Source organism: Cnephaeus nilssonii (assembly GCF_951640355.1).
Source record: "Cnephaeus nilssonii genome assembly, chromosome: 3".
In the NCBI taxonomy this organism is placed as follows: domain Eukaryota; kingdom Metazoa; phylum Chordata; class Mammalia; order Chiroptera; family Vespertilionidae; genus Cnephaeus; species Cnephaeus nilssonii.
Window position 1 is genome coordinate 94,860,560 of NC_137074.1, and position 24,171 is coordinate 94,884,730.

The window sequence follows — 24,171 nt, forward strand, 5'->3', positions numbered from 1 at the left end:
CTCTCCCCTGTCCCCTGCCCCCATTCTTTACTGACTCCCCTTCTCCGGAGCAGGCGGAAGGCTTTGCACTCACTGTGCAGGCATGCATTGCAGTGGGGCAGGGCAGGCAAGGGCTTGCTTTTGGGCCAAGGCGGGAGCAGGACTTGTCGCCTTTGAAGTGTGAAGGCCACCTGGGCGAGGCCCGGTTAGCTGGTTAACGCCGGGAGGTTCTCTGAATCGTGTCAGTCAGTCAGGTACTCTGCACTGAGGTGGCGCCGCCCCTCAATCCCCACCTCAGAGCTGCGGGTCCTTGACCCTCCCCCAGACGTCCTTCCATGCCCCTTGGTCCCTGACCAGTCCCACGTGCATCTTGGGGCCACTGCAGGACCTCTCTCTCTGCAGGTGAGGCAGATCCCTGCCCCTGCCTGAGACCCCTCCCGTGCTCCCTGCCTCGCCAGGTTTTTGCCTTTGATTTATGGCATTGGTGACAGCACACTCCTAGCAAGCCTGGCACCCAGAGGGGCACAGGGTCAGTTCTTTGCTCAGAATGTTAGAGGTTGCAGTAGCATTTGCAGATGTCGCCCAGAGCCTGTTGGCAAAGGCAGCGCCTGTGTGGGGTGTCCTCATATAGGGATGGTGAGGCACTGCTCTGAGCCCCTTGGAACACCTGCCTCCTGGTTGGCCGTTTCGCCAAAGCCACGGCGCTCGCCCTGGAGCCACCCCTCAGGCAGCCCCGCAGTCAGACTCGCGCCTCTGCTAGGTCTCCACCCTCACCTGGGTTACCTCCTTTCTTCCACATTCGGCCTTCATCCATCCCTCTTTCCTGCAGTGCTTGGGCTCCAGGCCTGAAAAAAAAGGACCAAGACCAAGTAGGACAAAGCCCAAAGGAAGTGAGTCTTGCAACCCCACATCCCATTCTTTGGGTTTCCTCCCACACGTCCTCTCTGTGTCACATCTTAAACAGGCACCCTGTGGCCAAGCCACATGGCCTCCAAGCGGCCTGGTAGAGTTGGTCTCTGCGAAGCTGTGGATCTGTGGTCAGAGGGCCGGCCTGGGTCTCAGCAACCCCATGCCTGCGATGGTCCCGGGGCCCTGCCGGCGGGGCTTGGTGCCTCTGCCTTCACCTCCCCGGGCCGGCAATGGTCCCGGGAGGCTGCGGGCTGGGCTTGGAGCCTCTGCCCTCGCCTCCCCAGGCCGGCGATGGTCCCGGGAGGCTGCGGGCTGGGCTTGGAGCCTCTGCCCTCGCCTCCCCAGGCCGGCGATGGTCCCGGGAGGCTGCGGGCTGGGCTTGGAGCCTCTGCCCTCACCTCCCCAGGCCGGCGATGGTCACAGGAGGCTGCGGGCTGGGCTTGGAGCCTCTGCCCTCACCTCCCCAGGCCGGCGATGGTCACAGGAGGCTGCGGGCTTGGCGCCCATCCCCCGGCTGCATATGCAAATTAACCCACCATCTTTGTTGGGTTGATTTGCATACTCACTCCTGATTGGCTGGTGGGTGTCGAGGAGGTACGGTCAATTTACATCTTTCTCTTTTACTAGTGTAGATATATATAAAATGAAGGTCATGAACTTCTCTTTAGTAATTTCTGATGAATATTAATAAAAATGATGACACATCAAACTATTACCTGCCCCCCATTTTACAAAGAATGTATGTTTTATTCCAAGACCTGGGATGTAAAAATATTATATCCAGTGTCCTTGCACTATTATATAATGATATATGCAAAAATACAAGCAAATAAAATGCTTGTTTTATCCTCAGATATTCCGAGTGGGTTTAGCTGGAAAGTAGAAGAGATAGAATACTAGTAAAAATTAAAAAAAAGAATCCCAATAGAGATGACAACATGTATAAACATAAGGGAAAAATAGCATCATGGCACTTTGGCAAACGATGGTTTCTTATGGTATGCATACATTATTTGTAGAGGTGGGGTTAGAGATAAGAGCTTTTCACTTCTTACAATATCAGGTTGAGCCAATGTAGACCCCTTGTGTGGCCTAAAATTAAAAACAAAAATAAATGAAAATGAGAGAGAGAGAGAGAGATGAGTTTGAAAAAACTTCCTTTGGAATTTTTGTTTGTAACTATATTGTTCCAATTTCTGTATCCTTCATTACATGGCTTTCTTTCCTATGAATACCTATATATGTCCAAATATTTCTGTTTATGAGGACATCAACCATTGAAATGAGGTCCCTCTATAATCCAATATAACCTCATCTTAACTTTTTACATCATCAAGACTCTATTTCCAAATAAAATTTATATTCACAGGTACCAGGGTAAATATATTATACATGAAGGGAAGAGGAGAACATAATTCAACCCCAAGATAGACCAAGGGAATTTTCATGATATTACATGGCAAAAGTCTGCATTGTGCATATGCAGAGTCCAAATTTATCTCACCTGTCTGAAAAATAATTGACTGTGAGTGATAAGTTAAAAAATAATTTCAACTGGTTCAATTCTCATCCCTTAAAAATGCAAATGAAATACTCTTTTTCTAGAAGCATTCATTCATCTCAATATGAGACTACCACAGAGAAACAGAAACAAAACAATTGCCCTCAAATGGAAATTCTCTGAACCAAATTCCAGCAGTTATTGCTGGTTAGTACTCAGGGCTTTTTCCATAAGCCGCTGTCTCCATAAAGACTCCAGGACTTTTTCAAGTAGTTTTATTGATAGGAATTAGCAATATTCCCGGATGTCAAATATTTATCCCTCCAAATCCAAATAAACCAAGGATATGTTGATATTCCAACATGTTTTGTCCAACAAGCATTTTTATTTTCTCTTCTGTTTTTTATTTTGAGAGGTTATTTATTAAAGCTGGGAAACAAGGAAGGGCTTAGAATAGAAGAAACAACAGGAGAGCCTAGGTGGGCTGCTTTGGCTCATTGGGAAGTCAGAGAAAAGGGGGGTCTTGAAGACAGATTCAGGGGGTTAGCCTGGACGAGCGGCCACTGTTGCCCATTGCTCCGCTGATTGCAAGACTCCTGGAGTCCCTTAGAGGCTAGGATATGCATGCCTGTGGAGGAAGAAGAGGGGACAAGGAAAGGCACAGCTGTGCTCCTTGGAGGGAGAGCACATTTCCAACAAGCATCTTTAAACTAACACCTGTGTGTGCTCAGGATTAGGACATGAACATCTTTGGGGGCTGTTATTCAGCTTACCACATACAACTATTGACTTACACATTTATTTTCTAAAAATGTTTATATACATGATTTTAAAAAATATTTATAGACTATAAATGTTAAAACTTTTATTTATTCATTAAACATCTATTAAATGTCCATGAAATAAGGGTTATATGTAAATTATTTTAAGCTACACAATTGTATTTTTCTAACTATTTTACAAATGTACATGTAAAATATATTTTTAAAAGAATTAGATGAATTGATAGTGGTTTAATACAAAGAAAACATTACATACTCTTGGGAATTGTACATATGAGAGAGGACTATTCCTTAGCATTTAATTTGTGTTTATGATATCAGGAGGTTTAATAGCATTTTAATTAAAACTATACAGATCATAAATTTTAATCAGTTTAACTTAATACTAAAAATTATGTGAGTAGCATAGAAATCATCTTACTGTTTTGTTTTGTTTTTTTCCAATTGCCATCGCAAGTTAAGAAAACAATCTGTCACTTTATTTTTTCTACTAATTCTTGCCACCTTCTTACCTTGCCAGTAAGTAGAACCCTGGTTCCACTCATATAACCCTGCCCAAACCCATACATTTTTTCACATAAATTTAGAATAATGATTCCTACCTCATAGTGTTGTTGTGGGGAATAAATGAATTAATAAATGTATAAGATTTGGAAGACTTCAAGTGCTCAGTAAATGTTAATTGATAGCATATCTCTGTATTAAAAGGCAATAATAGTAATTGTGACAAATCACTGGGTTATTGGTAAAAGAAAATGGAAAAGAAACAGAAATTTGATTGTCATATTTTAAAATTCATTGAGTTATAATGTAATTTCAGAATTTATATTGGTGAAGTGCATAAAAAATGCCTACTATGTGGTAAGTGCTCAATATACATAATAATTATTTCCATTATAAGTGATAGTAAGAACTGATTTTATGAGACTAATATAATCATGATTCAAAACTCATAAGGACAGTATAGAAATAAAATGTATAGATCAACTTGCCTATAAAACTGAGTCATTTTGTTGTTGTTAATCTTCACCCTAGGATATATTTTCCATTGATTTTTAGAGAGTGTGAGAGGGAGGGAGGGAGGGCGGGAGGGAGGGAGGGGAAAGGGAAAGAGAGAAGCATCAATTGAGAGAAACACATCAATTGATTGCCTCCCACACACACCCCAACTGGGGCCGGGGATCAAACCTGCAACCCACATAAGTACCCTTGACCAGGAATCAAACCGTGATACTTTGGTGCATGGCCTGATGTTCTAAACACTGAGCAAACACTGGCCAGGACTGAGCCATGTTTTTAATTAAACTATTAACTAAATGTTTCCAATGCTTTATTGAAATAATAACTAAAAAAAGATTTATCCCAAGAATAAATGGATCAGAAAAGTCAATCCCTGTAAGATGCCCCACAAACAAAATAAAACAGAAAACCATATTGTTACAAAGCATTTGGTAGCATTTAATAACTACTTATTATGAAAGGTCTTAGAAAAAGAAAAGGAATAAAGGCTTATTTCTGCATATGATTAAGGTTATTTATGTAAAGATTTATATATATATATATATATATATATATATATATATATATATATATATATATGTTATACATAATGAAAATAGCTTTAAAGCATTCTACTTATAATTGGGAAAAATAAAGATTGACAACATTCAGTGATAATCTTTAAAATATTTAAAATGTAGTCCAGAATTAATATCAAACATTCAGATCTGATATAGTTAAGTCTAACTGGAGTATGTCAGCTGATTACCCACCATGTTTACCAGAAAGTATTGAGAATCTCAACAATGCAATAAGACAAAAATGTAGACACTATCATCATTTTACCTAGAAAACCTAATACCATATGCAAATTATTAGAAATACCAAGTTCAGAAAGGTAGTTAGATATCTAACAAACAGAATAAATTAGCATCAATGTTCCTTTTTGGTATTTAATAGAAAATATACAACATTTACCACAGCTGCAAAAAGTATGACTAAATAGTAAAATAAAAAATGAACAGAATCTTTATAAACATCATTAAAATGTCATCAATTATCATTGATTTAGATTGTAAATTTAATAGAAATTCAATAATAATCCCAGCAAGGACCAATCAATTAGGTAAGAATTGTTTATTGGGGTTGGGAAAATTACATCATTATTTAGAGAATTAGACATTAAATCAAAATTATTTCAAAAGAATCCTATCTAATAAAAGAGTAATATGCAAATTAACCATCACTCCATGACAAATGGCGGCCCCCATAGCCACAAGATGGCAGCACCCAGTCCCCTCAGCCCTGCTGCTGGAGTGTCTGGGCCTGTCTGCCGGAAGGGGCAGATCCAGCCTTCCCACCCTGCCGGTGCTGCAGTGGTTGGGCCCCTCAGCACCGCGGGGGTTCGCGCGGACCAAGCGGCGGGCAGACAGAGCCAGGACAGGCTTGCGGGACCCAAGCGGCAGGCTGGATCTGCCTCCGGAGGGGGCAGATACAGCCTTCCCGCTCCGCCGGTGCTGCAGCTCAGCCAGTGCTGCAGCGGTTGGGCCCGTCAGCCCATCAAGGGTTCTCACGACCAATAGGCGAAGCTGGATCTGCCCCTAGACACGGCAGACAGAGCCCAGACAGCAGGGCTTGGGGGCTTCCTTAGCGCAGAGGCTGCGGGAACACCTCCAGGCCCAGCAGACAGAGCCCAGACAGCAGGGCTTGGGGGCTTCTTTCGCAGGGGGGTGGCTGTGAAGCCCCAGGCCTGGCAGACAGAGCCCAGACAGCAGGGCTTGGGGATTCCTTAGTAAGGTGGTGGCGGGAACAGCCCCAGGCCCCGCAGACAGAGCCAGGGCAACAGGGCATAGGGGCTTCCTTAGTGTGTCAGTGTCGGCGAAGCCTCCAGGCCTGGCAGACAGAGCACACTGCAGGGCATTGGGGCTTCCTTCGCATGGCGGCAGCAGGCAGAGAGCAGACAGCAGGGCATGGGGGCTTCATCTCCATGGCTGCAGTGAAACCCCCAGGCCCCGCAGAGAGCAGAGAACCACAGGAGTGGGCCTGAGCCATCAGTAGGACATCCCCTGAGAGCTCCTGGATTGTAGAGGGTGCAGGTGGAGCTGAGGGACCCCCGTGCACGAATTTCATGCACTGGGCCTCTAGTGAACTATAAGTGAGAAAACAAACTTATAGAATTATAAAAAGAGAATTATAAAAAGAAAAATACTTAGTGTTCCAGTCAAGATTCTGGCATAGGTAAATGTCGTTCTCACATTCACCCATAACCACATCAAAATTATAGAACAACCATCATTCAGAACTGCCTAAAATCTAACTGAACAGAAGTCTTACAAATAAGAAAATAAAGAAGAAGCCACATCAAAAGTGGCAGGAGCAGTGGAGACACAGAACAGTGTGGTCCCACAGCCACGTGTGACAGGTAAGAATCCAGAGGGATATCTCGGCTGTAGAGGTCACTCCTGAAAAGCAAGGGGTCTCAGTCCCACACCAGGACCCCCATCCCAGGTGTCCAGTTCCAGGAAGAGAAGTCCCCATAACTTCTGGCTGTAAAAACCAGCAGAGATTATAGCTGTGTGAAAGAGAGGGCTGCTAGATACCAGACCATTTTCTCTTAAAGGTTCTGTACACTGACTTACTGGCCCTGAACTCCTCTGCTGGGGCAGCAGCTCAAAAGGCACCAGGGACATACAGAGAGGAAATGAATTATCTGAAATCAGGGTGAAAGCTGGAGAGTGAAAGCAGAGGCCACTTTTCCTTTTCTGAAGTCCCCTTTCCCCACAGAGCTGGAAAGCAGGCACCATATCTGAGTTTCCATCAACCTATCTACACTCCCCCTTGCCCTGGTGATTCCTGAGACTCCATCCCACCCAACTGGCTGGCTCACCCAAGCTGTTTCTAGTGGCCTTTCCATACAAATGGCCTGCCCTGGCTCATGCTGCAGGCATTCTAAAATCTCTTAAACAAGCAGCATCTGGCCTCAACATGCCCCATACCTCTAGCTAAATGGCTCTGTGACTGGCACTAGCAGCTGGATCCAACCTTGGTTCACAGCTTGGCCTCTCCTGGGCATGTCCAAGCCCAGAACAAGTAGAAGCCATTTGCAAATTGCTCTGTAGCTCATGCCAGGTGATCATAGACAGGGGACAGGTGATGGTTAACCTTGGCCTAGAACTCCTGGGAGGCCCCAATAACAGCCCACCTAGTGAACAACTTCAGACCACATTGATACAACACCCAACCACCTGCACAAGTGAAACATTGAATGGGAGCACTCAGAGGGCACCCAAGCCCCACTGAAGTAAGTCCTGCTCCATGGGGTTGGTCCCAGCATAGTTGATCTCCCACGATGATTGCAACCAATCTTCACAGCCAATTTTCTGGAATAATTTCTACCATAAGGTGGCAACAGCAATCAAGGCTCAACTATAAGAGGGTATACATAGACACACTGGGTTGTACCTGAAATGCCCAGCTCAGGTGAACACGGAGGTTGTGCCACTAGATGCTACAGGACACCTATTTTATGAGGCCCATCTAGTAAGCCCGGGAGATGTAGCAGCTCTACCTAATATACAGAAACAAACACAAGGAGGCAACCAAAATGAGTAGACAAAGAAATACCTCCTAAATGAAAGAACAGAACAAAACTCCAGAAAAAGAACTAAAGGAAATGGAGACAAGCAATCTACCAGATCCAGAGTTCAAAACACTGGTTATAAGGATGCTTAGTGAACTTAGGGGAAAAGTGGATGAACTTAGTGAGAACATCATCAAAGAGACAGGAAACATAACAATGGAGATAGAAAAAAATTTTTAAAATGTCAGAAAGAACACATTAACTGAAATGAAAAAAACATTATAAGGAATCAACAGTGGAATAGATGAAGCAGAAAACCAAGTGAGAGAATTAGAAGATAAGGAAATAGAACAGAAAAAAAAAAAAGAATTTTTAAAAATTGAGGATAGAATAAGGATCCTTTGGGACAACTTCAAGCACAACAATATTCACATCATGGAAATGCTGGAAGGAGAAGAGAGAAAGCAAGGAATTGAAAAACTATCTATACTAATAAAAGGGTAATATGCTAATTAGACCGGGAGACCTTCCAGATGTCCTTCCGGACAAAGCCAAGTGGTGGGGCTGAGGCAGTTAGGGGCGATCAGACCAGGAGGGAAGGGCAGTTGAGGGTGATCAGGCCAGTGGGGGGGACTGTTGGAGGTGATCAGGCCAGCAGGCAGAGTGGTTAGGGGTGATCAGGCAGGCAGGCAGGTGAGCGGTTAGGAGCCAGCGGTCCCCGATTGTGAGAGGGATGTCCCACTGCCGGCAGTCAGACACCCCCTGAGGGGTCCCAGATTGGAGAGGGTGCAGGCAGGGCTGAGGGACACCCCTGTGCATGAATTTTGTGCACTGGGCCACTAGTGTGAAATAATAATGATGGAAAATTTCCCTAACTTTATGTGAAGAAAATAGACAATCAAATCCAGAACTACAGAGAGTCCCAAACTAGATGACACCGAAGAGGCCCACATCAAGACACATCATAATTAAAATGAGAAAGGTTAAAGACAAAGAGAGAATTAAAATATCCTATCTAATAAAGAGGGAATATGTAAATTGACTGTCATTCAGTAACAAAATGGCTGCACCCACAACAGAGGTGGGGATCCTGTAAAATAAGATGTAACAAGTCTTAATGAGCAATCAGCAGGGACTTGAGGCTGTGTGGTGCTGGGCCGGGGCAGGGGACCTGAGGCTGCGCCCCCCACCTAGTGGTGCTTGACAAGGGACCTCAGGCTGCACCCCCTGCCCTGGCCTGGTCCGAGGGACCTCAGGCTGTGAACCCCACACTGGCACCGGGTCAGGGTGGGGGACCTGAGGCTGTTCCCCCTGCCTGGCGGGGCTTGACAAGGGACCTCAGGCCATGCCCCCCACCCTAGTGCCGGGCCAACAACTTGAGGCCAGGTGGGGCTTGACGGAGGTGGGGCCGGGCAGGTCTGAATCTTGCCCAATGTGGGTGCGGTAGGCTAGGTCTTGGTCTTACACGATATTGAGGTGCATGTGGGTGGGCAGGGACTTGACTCTGGTTCCTGTGGTGTGCCCCAGACTCTGACAGGAGGAATATTTTCATATACATTTTACTAATTTTCTTTCATCTCTGACACTTCTATTATAGAGAAAGGGAAAATAGCTATATTAAAATATTTCCTCTCATTAATTCCTTTTTTAATGTGCTAGTATATATATATATATATATATATATATATATATATATATATATATTATTGATTTCAGTGAGGGAGAGAAAGAGAGAGATAGAAATATCAATGATGAGAAAGAATCATGATTGGCTGCCTTCTGCACACCCCACACTGGGGATCGAACCCGCAACCTGGGCATATGCTCTTGACCAGAATTGAACCTGGGACTCTTCAGTCCACAGGCCAATATTCTACCCACTGAGCCAAACCAGCTAGGGCAATACAAAGAGGGAATTTTAAAAGCAATTAGTTACTTACAAGGGAGCTCCCATAAGACTGTCAGCTGATTTCTCAACAGAAACTTGGCAGGCCAGAAGGGATTGGCAAGAAATATTCAAAGTGATGAAAAGCAAAGACCTACAACCAATATTACTCTACCCAGCAAAGTTATTTAGAATCAAAGGACAAATAAAGAGCTTTATAGATAAGAAAAGCCTAAAGGTGGTCATCACTGCTAAACCAGTATTACTGGTACATGAAATGTAAAAGGGTCTTCTTTAAGAAGAAGAAAAAATGATTAAAAATATGAACAATGAAATGGCAATAAATACATATCTATCACCAATTACTTTAAATGCAAATGGATTAAATGCTCCTATCAGAAGACATATGGAGCCTGAATGGATAACAAAACAAACCTTTATATATGCTGTCTGTAAAAGAATCACTTAAGATCAAAAGACACAGACAGACTAAATGTAAAGATATTTCAAGAAAATATAAACAAACAAACAAAAAGCTGAGGTAGCAAAAAGATAGGATATTTTAATTATCTCTTTGTCTTTAACCTTTTGTATAACAAAGGCTATATAACAAGAGTCAAAGAACCCAGCAATTCCACTTTTGGGTATTTATCCAAAGAAACTCAAAACACTACATCAAAAAGACATACATTCATTTATTCATTGTGTCATTAACCAAAATATGTAAGCAACGTAGGTGTTCCATCTGTAGATGAATGAATAAAGAAGTGGTGCATATATACAATGGAATATTACTCAGCCATAAAAATGAATGAAATACTGCCAACTGCAACAACATGGATGGGTTGAGAGAGTATTGTGCCAAGTAAAATAAGTCAGGCAACAAATGCCATATGGTTTCACTTATATATGGAATCTAACAAACAAAATTAATGAACAAGCAGAACATAAACAGACTCATAGATACAGAGAACATTTTGATGATTTCTAGATGGAAGGAGTGTTGGGGGTGATGAGTGAAACAAGTAAAGAGAATAAGAAGTACAAATTGGTAATTACAAAATAGTCATTAGAATGTAAATTACAGCAGAGGGAATATAGTCAATAATATTGTAATAAGTATGTATGCTATAAAATGGGTACTAGATTTATCGGGGTGAACACTTAATAAGTTACATATGTCTAATCACTGGGTTGTTGTATGTCAACTGTAATTGAAAAATAAAAATAATTATTTTTAAAGTAAAACAAATACTTTTATAAGACTAAGGTGGGTAAAGTTGTTTTTATTTAAAAAGGCAAAACATGCAAGAGCAAAGGAAATATGTGGTTTTAATCACATAAATATTAATGATTTATTTTCTATAAAGCACACCTTAATAAACAGATAAATGACCAAAAGATTTGTCAAAGATAGTTCCAACATAGCATAATAATATGGTATTAGATCTAATATTTTAAATCTATGCAAATATCATAATTTGAGAGGTAATTCACAATAGAAATAATTAAAATTACTTATACACATATAAGAAATGCCCAAGTTCATCAGTAAATAGGAGTGTACATATTACTAAAATAATGAGAACTAATTTTTAATCCACCAGAAAGGCAAAAATCCAAGTTTGTAGTGAGAGTATGAAGAAACTGGAGTCCTCATGCACTGGTGATAGGAACATAAATTTGCACAGCCATTTGCTGGACAACATTTAGGAAACGTTTTCAATGACCCAATAATTCCACTTTTGATATACAATGAGTGGCCAGATTATTATGATCTCTGAACGCATAATAATCTGGCCACTCAGTATATATATTAGAGGCCCGGTGCATGAATTTGTGCATAGGTAGGGTCCAGCCAGCCTGGGCAGGGGGAGGGGACATGGGCGGTTGGCCAGTCTGCCTGCTGGTCAAACTCCTGGTCAAGGGGACAATTTGCATATTAGCCTTTTATTATATAGGATATACACTGAGCGGCCAGATTATTATGCATTCAGAGATCATAATAATCTGGCCACTCAGTGTATGTGCCTTAGAGAAAAGTTTGCAAAGCTACAAAGAGATAGACACAAGGATATTCATTGCAGCACTGATTAAAAGAGCACAAACTTGAAAAAAGCTTAAATGTACTTTACATTAAAAAATCAATAAATAAAATGTGGAATTGTGGAAAAATAATAAAGCAGTAAAAAGGAATGGACTAAATCTACATTTTTCATCATGAGCAGAACTCAAAACCAGAATATCTGGTGCAAAACAATAAGAAAGAAGCATGCAAGAGAAACTATCATATATTTTATAAATTTTAATGGGTATTTTTGAGGTAAAGATGTGTGGATTTAGACTATTGATGAGTGAAGATGACAAAACTGAATTGAATAAAAAATGAAAAGAAAGAAAATATTTGTGTGTTATACATTGCAAATTTAGATCAATAGCACTATGTGTGCAGTCACATATAGAGTCTACATCGATGCCAGATTTTAAAACAAAAAACAAACATTCCTCATTCTAGGTGAAAATGGGCACTGTTGTTCATGGTGTGCAGAAATGGTTGATGTGCTGCATTGGGACACAGACTATGCTTCTATCACAGTAAGTTTATTGCAGGAGTGGCCAGGCTTAATGAGTAAAAATCTAGATGTAAAAACACTTTCAATATTAGAAACAATTAAGGTATACATTTTATATCATTTGCCAAAATAGCAATGTACTTCTGGGAATTCTAGGACCCTAAAGTAAATTGCTTGAAGAATTATAGGTAAGATTTTAATTTATTCCCTTGAATTCCCTTCTATACTTAAACTTATCCTTTATAAAACTTCAACATTAATGTCCCTGCATTTATTTATCCAATTCTTACAGCAGTCCATCCTTATGGTTCATTATCACCACAATCAGCTTGAGGTTATGATTATGGGCAAAATGTTCAACTGCTCTGAATGGGATGAATGAAGATACCTTTCTGATCATACAAAAACAAAAACAAATTTGATAACTTATATTCCTCCTCAATTTAACTCCCATTAAAAACCCAGGTTGAACTTATACCTAGAGATTTTTACAGTGTTAATCTAACAAACAAGTCAAGGAATAATTTAATTCTAATGACCAAAAATGGTATTTAAGTATTAATACCTAAAATTTGTAAATTTTTTTATTGTTGTTAATCATCACCCGAGGATATTTTCCCATTGATTTTTAGAAAGTGTGGAAGGGGCCGAAACCGGTTTGGCTCAGTGGATAGAGCGTCGGCCTGCGGACTCAAGGGTCCCAGGTTCGATTCCGGTCAAGGGCATGTAACTTGGTTGCGGGCACATCCCCAGTAGGGGGTGTGCAAGAGGCAGCTGATCGATGTTTCTCTCTCATCGATGTTTCTAACTCTCTATCCCTCTCTCTTCCTCTCTGTAAAAAATCAATAAAATATATTAAAAAAAAAAAAAAGAAAGAAAGTGTGGAAGGGAGGGGGAGAGACACACAGAAAGAAACATATATATATAAGAAACACATCATTTGGTTGCCTCTAGCATGTGGGGGACGGAGCCTGCAACCAAGGTACATGCCCTTAACTCATGGTTCTCAACCCTCCTAATGCGGCTACCCTTTAATACAGTTCCTCATGTTGTGGTGACCCCAAACCTTAAAATTATTTCCGTTGCTACTTCATAACTGTAATTTTGCTACTGTTATGAATCGTAATGTAAATATCTGTGTTTTCCGATGGTCTCAGGTGACCCTGCTAGTGGTTCTCAACCTGTGGGTCGCGATGGTCTTAGGTGACCCTGCTAGCGGTTCTCAACCTGTGGGTAGCAACCCACAGGTTGAGAACCGCTGCTGTAGAGCCTAAGAACATCAGAAAACACAGATATTTACATTATGATTCATAACAGTAGCAAAATTACACTTATGAAGTAGCAATGAAAATAATTTTATGGTTGGGGGTCACCACAACATGAGGAACTATATTAAAGGGTCATGGCATTAGGAAGGTTGAGAATCACTGCCTTAACTGAATTGAACCTGGGACCCTTCAGGTTAGATTTGATACTCTACCCAATGAGCCAAACCAGCTGGGGCTGTCAATATTTTGAAGGGCTAAAAAGAGAGAGATATTCTAACATTTTACTTATGACTCAATCCCTAGTTGAGATTTTCAGCTAATTAACCTATCTATATCATAAACATTTCTGTTTGTATATAGTTATATTTTATTATTGAAAAAATAATACTTGGTAAAGAGAAGATAAAAAGAAATATAGTTAATTAAAAAACATGCCATATACTCATTTAAAATGTAATAAATTACATTAAGTAGGAACACAGGGACTTAATCCTATCTAATAAAGAGGGAATATTCTAATTGACCCTCATGCCATCGCAAAGATGGCGACGCCCACAGCCAATAAGGAGGGAATATGCTAATTGACTGCCCACTCTCAAAGATGGCAGCGCCCACAGCCAATAAGGAGGGAATATGCTAATTGATTGCCATGCCCTCGAAGATGGTGGTGCCCACAGCCACAAGATGGCGGTGCCAAGTCCCCTCAGCCCCGTCGGGGTGGCAGGCATGTGGGGGCCCGCCCCCAGGCAGGCTGGGCCACTCTGTGCACCTGCCTCCGGAGTCCCCCAGTCCCCTCAGCCCCCCAGCTTCCCAGGGCCGGCCCAAGGTGCAGGCAAGCCTCAGATGTTGGCTGCCCAGCTGCCCAGGGCCACCCAAGGCTCAGGTAACCAGGCCCAGCCAAGGCTTGTGCTGCCGGCAGTGGCAGCAGCAGAGGTATGATGGGGTGTCACCTTCCCCTGATCCCCAGGTCACCTCTCGCCCCTGAGGGCTCCCGGACTGTGAGAGGGGGCAGGCTAGGCTGAGGGACGCCCCCTTTAGTGCATGAATTTTCATGCACTGGGCCTCTAGTTGTTTTATAAGTGCCATAAAATTATCATAAATTTAGTATATTTAAAGTTACCTCACAATAAAAAATTGTGTATTTTTGCCCCGGCCAGCGGGGTCTTCTAACGGGGGTACCGAGGCGGCACACCTAAGAGAATGAGAGACAGACAAGGGACGCAAAGAATGGAGGCAAGACAAACGGGTTTCTGATAAAGCCTCGAAATTTTATTCTTACAGTGTTCCTTATATGTGGTTTCTAGAAGGGGAGATGCCTAGGAGGGGTGGGGGCTGAACAGGTCATGTGGACTTAGATAATCGGCTAAAGTCGTAAAGGGTGCTGACTATAGATAAAGGGTGTGGCGGTTGAAGGGCGGCTACAGAAGGAATGCTTTGTCCTCAGGCAAGAGGAAGTGGGCCTAGTTTCTGTTTCAGTAACTTACTGAAGTAAGGTCAGAGATAATCCTTTGACCAACTCTTGGCTCCTGACATATTTTTATTCCTTTCTTGCCATTCTCACATAAATATTTAAGAGCTCTATATTAAACATAAATAGAGAAGTATTTTATCTTACAATTGGTTAAAATATCATACATGTATTTGTTTATAGAACTATAGTTTACATATATATATATATATATTTATAGAATCACTAGAGGGCCAGCATGTGATTGAAATCACGCGATGAGGCACCCCGCCTCCAACCATGTGAGGAGGCACCCCATGGGGGGCCGGGACCCACGCCTGACCCGCGTAGCACCAGCTGCTGTGTTGTGTCTGCTGCAGTGGAGGCATGCTCCAAGCCGTGCAGCGGCTGCTCGGAGCACGCCCCCAGCCACCGAGTTGTGTCCGCTGGGGTGGGGGCAGGTACTCCTGTGTGTTGTGTCTCCACTCTGGCCCGCCCCCAGCCCCAGCCTCCCTATGGCCGCTGGGGCTGGGGGCAGCATGCAGTCCCCTCCTGCCCATCTGCGCACGCAGCACTTCCTGAGCGGTCGTGATGCAGCCTCTTACTGAGCAGTCGTGACGCCCGGCTAATTAGCATATTGCCTGTTTTTATATATAGATTTATATATATATAGATAGTATACTCTCTCTCTCTCTCTCTCTCTCTATATATATATATATATATATATATATACATATATACACATATATAGATATGCATCTATAGATATACATATATCTCTATATCTATATCTATATCTATATCTATATCTATATCTATATCTATAAAATTTTCCATAGAACCATAGCTTTTTCTAAAACCGACAAAGCAACTGGTCTTAAATTAAAGAATAGAATACTCCATAGTCAAGGGATGAGAACAGGAAAGAGGCATTACTCCATAGGCCATTGGAAACTTCACTGGGTGGTTTAGACAGCTGATGATTTTCAAGGGAACAAAGAGAATATGAGAGTTTTTCTAGAAAACTGGACCTGAGTCATGAAGTACTGTGATTACTAGGCTTAGAAATCAATTCTCCTTGTAGGAAGCCAGTGTACTTTATCCAAAATTTGAGTCACATGGAAAGGTATCTGTGAGCCAGTTAACCCTTTTTACTGACTTTTCTCTTTAGTAGCTGACCTTTTGGTAGCAACTGAAATACTTGATATTTCCCAGCAGCATTCAGTACTAAATGAAAACACTTGAGATTCTGTGATGCAAGTTTTATGAGATAAGAAAATCTGAAAACTGACCACAATTTAAACTTGCTCACCTATATTTTAACATATGTTTTTTAAAAGCCCTGAATTAGATGGTATGTTTTTGCTGCAACTTAAAATTTCAGTATACTTTTTTATTAATCCCTATTACTAAAACATACTAGCAAAACATTAAAATTGGCACAATGCTATATATAAATTGTGACAGTTAGAGCTAAAATATGAAATAAAACTAAAAAATGTGAATGAGCATTTACTTTAATGCACATAAAAAACTTGAAAGGAAGAAAATGAGTTGTTAAAAATTTGTATTTGAAAACTTTAATTTAATTTATAATAAATTATAGATATAAAAACATTAAAAATAAGATTATCTCTCATTTAGAAGAGTGCCTTTTACAGTACAGACTAAAAGGAAATGACTCCTTTGTGTCCATGCATGGATGGCAGTCTATGGATCTCTCTCCTGGATCTATGTCAAGTCAACATTGATTATTATTCTAAAACAAACTCTGAGAGCAGCAAGCCTGGCTCAGGCAGAATATGCTCCAGCCAAAAACAGAGGCATAACTGCCATCACTGTCATTCTGCTGGCTTTCAGAAATACGAGGAAAAGTGTGGAAGAGCTATTTACAAGCTCTCGAATATGTCCCTGTGGGCTACAACTCTGTAAATCATCCAGCCAGCACATCGATGCCAGAAAATGAGTGCAGATATGCAAAAGGTCTATCTGTTATTCTGTATCAGTCTTAGTAAATTGGAGGACAACAGATTGAAATTCAGAAAATCAATACTTTTCACAAAAGTTTGGTCAATGTCTTAATTTGGGTAACCAGACCCTAACTTAATTATTTGCATGCAAGCCGTTTATTTTGAACAAGATTCCAGGAAACTTCCATAGGGAGTATAGAAGTGAGGCAAGGCAGGGATGGGAAATGTACTAGTTTTCTTATGGAGTATTATTGCAAATAGTCATAAACTTAGTGGCTTACAACAATAGAAATGTATTCTCTCACAGTTCAGGGGTTCAGATTCCAAAATTAAGATTTTGGTAGGGCCACACCTGATCCAGGTTCCATGATGAATCCTTCCTTGCCTTTTCCAGGTTCTCTTGGCTCCTGGCATTCCTTGCTTTGTGGCAGCATACCTTCAATCCACACCTCCTTCTTCACATGACTTTCTTCCCTGTGTCTCTGCTTTTTAGGGCCTCTGATAAGAATACTCTCAGCACATTTAGGGTCTACACTAATCCATTATAATCTCATCTCAAGATACGTAACTAAATATCTCTTCAAAGACCAATTTCCAAATAAGGTCTCATTCTGACTTTCCAGGTGATCATGACTTTGGGAGGACACTATTAAAAAGGCAGCCACTTAAGTGTGTGCTATTATTCAAGATATCCTAGTAGGTAACTGGAACTCAAACCCAATGGCAAATTCTGAAAACCAGTGGAGAACTGGAGCCTCAGAGTTACATTCCACTCCCCAAATGGGAGAGAATTGATACCAACTCCTGTCAATAATTGGTTGAGGCTTCCATGGGTGAGGGGAAAGGGGTTTGCTGGGGACTGGGAGGAGGCAGGTCCTGCTGGCCATACTTGATTGGAAATGCCTCTGTACTGTATTCCTTCATGCACACATAAGAATTAAGATCTAACTAAGCCATTTTTACTGAGGAGAGTAGGCCATACCTAGCAAGAGTGTTGAGGCAGAGAAAAGATATAGAACTCCTAACCTACAGTGATATTTTCTTATATGCAAATCCAGACATTGAAGTAGTTATTAGAATTGATCTTTTTATAACAGAAAAATACCTTATGATCCCTAAGAAGGAACACTATGAAAAGGGAGAGAAGCATATTTTTGGAGTCCTGTGTTATTATAACTAGAGAGACTCTTTGCTCATAGATGGTTTAAGGTAGATGTTGTTTAGTGCTGATTTAAATTTCTTTATAATGTATACTATAGCACAACATTCAGGTTTCTTATGAATTGATACATCTTATTTATTTACATATACATGGTAACCAATTACAAACTTCTAATAATCAGCTTTCAATTTGGAAAAACAACTTGTGTTCTTTGTGTGCCATTTCTTCTTCTTCTGGAAAAAGTGTCTGAATTTTCTTTGGGAAATATCATCAATTTGGAGTGGCTTTCCTACCAACTGCTCTGAATTCCTAGTCATGAAGCAGAGGACCTTGTCAAGAATCAAAATGAGTCATATGAACAAGTGTGACTGACTGAAGGAAAGAAACATAACCCAGATTTGCCAATAGGTTTATGTACATCCATCTCCTTGTATGTAGTGCTTAGTGGAGGGATGGTGACATAATGTAAGATGATCTAAATGGAGTGAGTCACAGGACATGTTTTAAGTGATCAGTAAATACCCTCTTGGCAGTTGTGATGGTTAATTTTATATATCAACTTGACTAAGCCATTGTGTGCCTAGATATTTGCTAAAACATCATTCTGGATGTACATGAGGGTGTTTCTGGGTGACATTAACATTGACTTCATAGACTGAGTACAGCAGTTGCCCTCCCTAAGTGAGTGGGCTGCATCCAGTCAGTTGAGGGCCTGAATAACATAGAAGGATGACTGTCTCCAGGGTAAAAGGGAACTCATCTATTTGCCTTGAGCTGGGAGATTGTTTCTTTTCTGCCTTCAGACCCAAATTGAAAACATCAGCCTTTCCTGGGCCCACAGCTGGCCTGCATTTGGGGTGGAACTGTGCCAGAAGCTCTCCTAGGTCTCCAGCTTACTATCTGCAGATAGATCTTGGGACCATGTGACTCTATCACCAACTCCTTACATCTGTATATATAGCTATAATTGTGGTTATACTAGAGTCCCATTGCACGAAGATTCGTGCAATAGGCCTTCCTTCCCCTGGCTACCAGCACCAGTTTTCCTCCGGCACTCGGGACCCAGGCCTTCGCTCTGGCTGCAGCGGAGAAGCCAAGCCTCGAGGCTAGGCTTCTCCGCTCTGGCCACAGTGAGGCTTGGCTTCTCTGCTTCTACCGCAGCAGAGAAGCCAAGCTTCTTCAGTCTTCAGTCTTCAGTCTTTGCTCGGGCCGGAGCCTTCAGTCTTCGCTCCACATCTGTGTATGCAAATTAACCAGCCATCTTTGTTGGGTTAATTTGCATGCTCACTCCTGATTGGCTGGTAGGCGTCATGGAGGTATAGTCAATTTGCTTATTTCTCTTTTATTAGTGTACATCTACATGTGTGTCTTCCTCTCTATATAAACACACACACACACACACACACACACACACAAGTAAGTTTACACTTGTAAGCATGAAAAACACCGTGTATTCTTGAACTATTATTTGTTAATTATTGTACTATTTTTTCATACATCAACTGTAAACCAAGTTTTGCCCTCTCCTGTATATGTATGCATACTAGAGGCCTGATGCATGAAATTCGTGCAAGTGTAGGCCTTCCTTCCCCTGGCTGCTGGCACCGGCTTCCCTCGCAGCCCTGGCTTCATCCGGAAGATCATCCAGAAGGACCTCCGGTCTAATTAGCATATTATACTTTTATATGTTCAGGCAGAAGTTTCCCAGACTTAATGTCTCTCCTGTTAGTCAATCTCCATTTACTAATCCCATGCTGCTTTACATCCTTATTATCACTGTTGAATTTGGAATGAAGCTCAGTTTTGTACTGTGGTTTATTTTCCCTTATTGAAATTGTCCTGAATAAAAATTGCCTTCACCACTGTAACTTTTGTTGGTCTCTACTATTGGTTTTGTTTTTCTGGAGTACCCTGACCAAGACAGATTTTGGTACTGAGAAATGCTGTAATAAATACCTTAAAAATTTGAAAGTGGATTTGAAAATGGGTAATGGGTAGAGGCTGGAAAAGCCTTGAGGTATATGCTTTAAAAAGCCCAAGATTTCCATGAAGGGGATGATTGGTAGAAATGTGGACATTAAAGGATTTTCGGAGGAGGTCTCAGATGGAAATGAGAAACAGTTTTGTGGAAACTGGCAATCCTAGTAATAAAGTAGCAAATAACCTGACTTAATTGTGTTCTAGTCTTTTGCATAAGGTAAAACTTGTGGACCGTGAAATTGGATATTTAGCTAAGGAGATTTCTAAGAAAATCATTGAAAGTGTAGTCTGGATCTTCCTGAATGTATATAGTAAAATGTGAAAGAAGAAATATGAATTAAATAAGTAATTTTTAAGCAAAATAGAATGAGAACTTGAATATTTGGAAAATGCTCAATCCATATTGCAAAAATGCTAGGAAGCCATTCTGAAGAGAACACTAAAAGTTGGCTGAACAAGCTTTTGAGAAGAAAATTAGTATGGGTCTAAAGGATTACTTTAATCAGCCACTATTCAGCCAGGGATAAAAATGGGATCATACCAGCAGAAACACTGCCTAATGGAACTAGAGGGAAAAGAGAAAACAAGATGGAATGGAAAAAGCAGCTAACCTGTGTTATCCTTCAAGAAAAGGGGAAGAATGACCCCTAAAATAATTCAGGGATTATAAGTGCTGATACTCCCAGCACTGGCCCAGGGGGTTATTAAGACTTTGGATTGTTAAAATGGAATGTTATATTTGCTTGTGAGAAAGACATGAATTTATGAAGACCAGGGCCATAAGGTTATAAACTGAATGTTTGCGTTCCCCCCAATTTATATGTTAAAGCTGTGACCCCCAATGTGACTGAATTTGGAGATAGGGTTTGTGAAGAGGTGGTAAGGGTTAATTGAGATCATAAATTTGACACCCTAATCTGATAGGGCTGGTGCTCTTTAAGAAGAGAAAGAGACACCAAGGTTCTCTTTCTTCAAACTATGTAAGGACATAGACAGAAGGCAGCAGTCTGCAAGCCAGGAAAAGAGCTCTCACCCTCTCACCCAAAACTGACCAAGGCACCTTGATCTTGATCTTCCAGTCTCTGCAACTGTGAGAAAGTAAATGTCTGTTTTTATTTTTTATTTTTTTTAAAATATATATTTTATTGATTTTTTTAAAGAGAGGAAGAGAGAGGGATAGAGAGTTAGAAACATCAATGAGAGATAAACATTGATCAGCTGCCTCCTGCACACCTCCTATTGGGGATGTGCCTGCAACCAAGGTACATGCCCTTGACCAGAATCGAACCTGGGACCTTTCAGTCCACAGGCTGACACTCTATCCACTGAGCCAAACCAGTTAAGGCTAACTGTCTGTTTTTAAACTACTCAGTCTATGGTATTTTGTTAATCTACTCAGTTATTGCAGTCTGAGCAGACTAAGTCAGTAGCCTTCATGTAAACAATTATAGTCTATTAATGGAGCCAATATTATGAAAAATAGAGTTGAAGTACAAAAGGAACCAAATCCATTTTAAAGTATATGTCTCTGAATTAAATAAGCCTGAGGGGAAATTAGTCCTTGATTGTCCAACTATATGACCAATGCATTTGTTAGTTTGTTTTTGCTTGAACTAGTTTGGGTTGCATTTTCTAGAACTTATAAACAAAATATAAGTGGCAGATTAAAAATTAGCACTTTTCATAAATGTGAGTAAGCCTGTGCACTCTATATTTCTAAAGAACAAATTGTTTTAATGAACAATATGCAATACTCCCCCTTAACTTAATGTATTAGATGGTTATTTTTAAATCCAATGTTCACTGTGCTGACCTTATTTTGTGTGTGAAGTTTACAAAACGGAATAAAAAATGTGTAAGTGATTTGTAACTATTATAGTCATCTTAGTCAGTTGCTTTGTTATAACAAAAATACCATAAACCAGGTGGCTTAAATAACAATCATTTATTTCTCACCTTTAGAGAGTCTGGGAAATCCAAGAACAGAGACTTCTTCCTGGTTTGTGGATGGCTGCCTTCTTGCTGTATCCACCCATGGCTGAGATAGAGGTCATCTCTCTGGAGTCTCTTCTTGTAAGAGCAGTAATTCTATTTATGAGAGCCCCACCCTCATAATCTAATAATCTCCCCAAATTCCCACTCCAAATATAGTCACATTTGGGAGTTAAGTCTTCAACATATAAATAATTGTCATGTACAAACACTAGTTTTAAGGGCCGAAACTTTTACACATTAGCATGTTTCTTCTGGATAAATAAAGAACTTATATGCATATATGCATAGCCCATGGGCACAGACAATAGTGTGGTAAAGGCCTGGGATGGGATGGGAGCTGGTTGAAGGGGGGAAGTGGGGAAAAAGAGGGGACATCTATAATATTGTCAACAATAAAACATTAACTAAAAAAAACTACACCATTATTTCCATACCTGTGTATCTCCATTTCTATTTCTCTATCTCTATATTGATAATATAAGAGTACATATGTGTGTTATTATGGTAGGGCTGCCATAACGAAATGGTAGAGATTGGGTGAAGGACACAAAAATATTTAGATTCTCAAAGATCTGTAGGCTAGAAATCCAAGACCAAGATGTAAGCAGGGTTGCTTTCTTCTGAGGCTGCTCTCTTTGCCTTGTAGATGGTTGTCTTCTTGCTGTGTCCTCACATGGCCTTTCTTCCGTGCACACACATCCTTGGGATCTTTATGTCTCCAAATTTCCTCTTTTGAGGAGACCAGCCATCTTGGATTATGGCCCATTCCAATAGCTTTGTTTTAACGTACCTCTTTAAAGACTATAACTGCAAATACAGGCACATTCTAAGTTGCTGGTGGTTGGAAATTCAACCTATGAATTTTGTGGGGACACAATTTAGCCCTAAGGAACATACACATTTTTGTACAAATCAAGATGCTTTTGAGAGTAAAAGGGAGAACAATTACCATTACACAGAAGCAATGCTAATTAAACAGAACCGTCCTAGGCTAATAGTTTGGTCATCTTTGCATTTAGAGTCTATAAAATGTCCTCACAATCCAGAATTCAAGTTATTCAATGTATCTTCTACTGACTTCATTGTAACTTAAGGAGTTTGTTGGTCTAAACAGCCCCAGGTAATACTGAATAGTAAAATCATGATATATAGTATTGCAGAAGATGACATACTAGTAGTGGAAACACATATTGTTTTGAGGCAAACAGGCCTGGGTTTGAATTAGGCTCCAGTGTTTATCAATTCTTACACCTTGACAAGTTACTAAATACTGAGTTCCCCTCTTTTCAAATTGTAATACCCATCTCTCACTAGATTGTTATAAAGTTTGCATGATTAGGATATGTTAGCAAAAATTATTACATCTTATATCTATTGTTTGAAATGAGTGGGTTCTAATGGCTACATAACTTAGACACAAACACAATTAGTAAAAGATATGTGTATCCTAGAAAAGTATATGGTAAATGATGTGATTACAAAAAGTCTTTAGCAAAATTGTGAAGGAAGTGAAATGGGTCTTCACGGCCCTAATTTAGTAACTTTACTTCCCATTACATTCCCCCTGCCCTCAGGGCCTCCTAGGCTGGTCTATCAATCCAAATCACGACCAGTCATAAGAAATCCATGCTAAGATATGGTGGTACCATTTGTGAAAGCCTTGCCAAAGATGCTCTGAAAGGAGAATGATGAAACCGAGAATGCAGATATGATGAAAGAACTTCAGTGTCTAATGTGGATGGAAAGGGGTTCTATGGAAAGTCACCTCACAGATTTAGCTGATCATAAATCCCTAAAGGGGCAGGTCATGGTAGGTGACCATGCCCCAGTCATGTAGCTTCTTTACTATAAGGTTTATTTTTATCTTAAGCAAGCCCTCTTTTTTGCTTTTGAATATGTAGGTTAACACACCTTTGAAATAAGAATAACCACCCTCAAGAGAGCACATTATCTTATTAACCATCTTGTAACCCAGCCCCAGTCCTGTTTGTCCCACCTTCATGTAATCTTTCTTTTGTTCTTTAATTCCAAATGCATAAAATAAACTGTAAAACTGTCACTCTGGAAAGCACTTGAGAGCTTGCTTCCAGGCAATTGTCTTCAGTGTAGCAAAAATGCATTCTCATAAACATTCTCTGCAG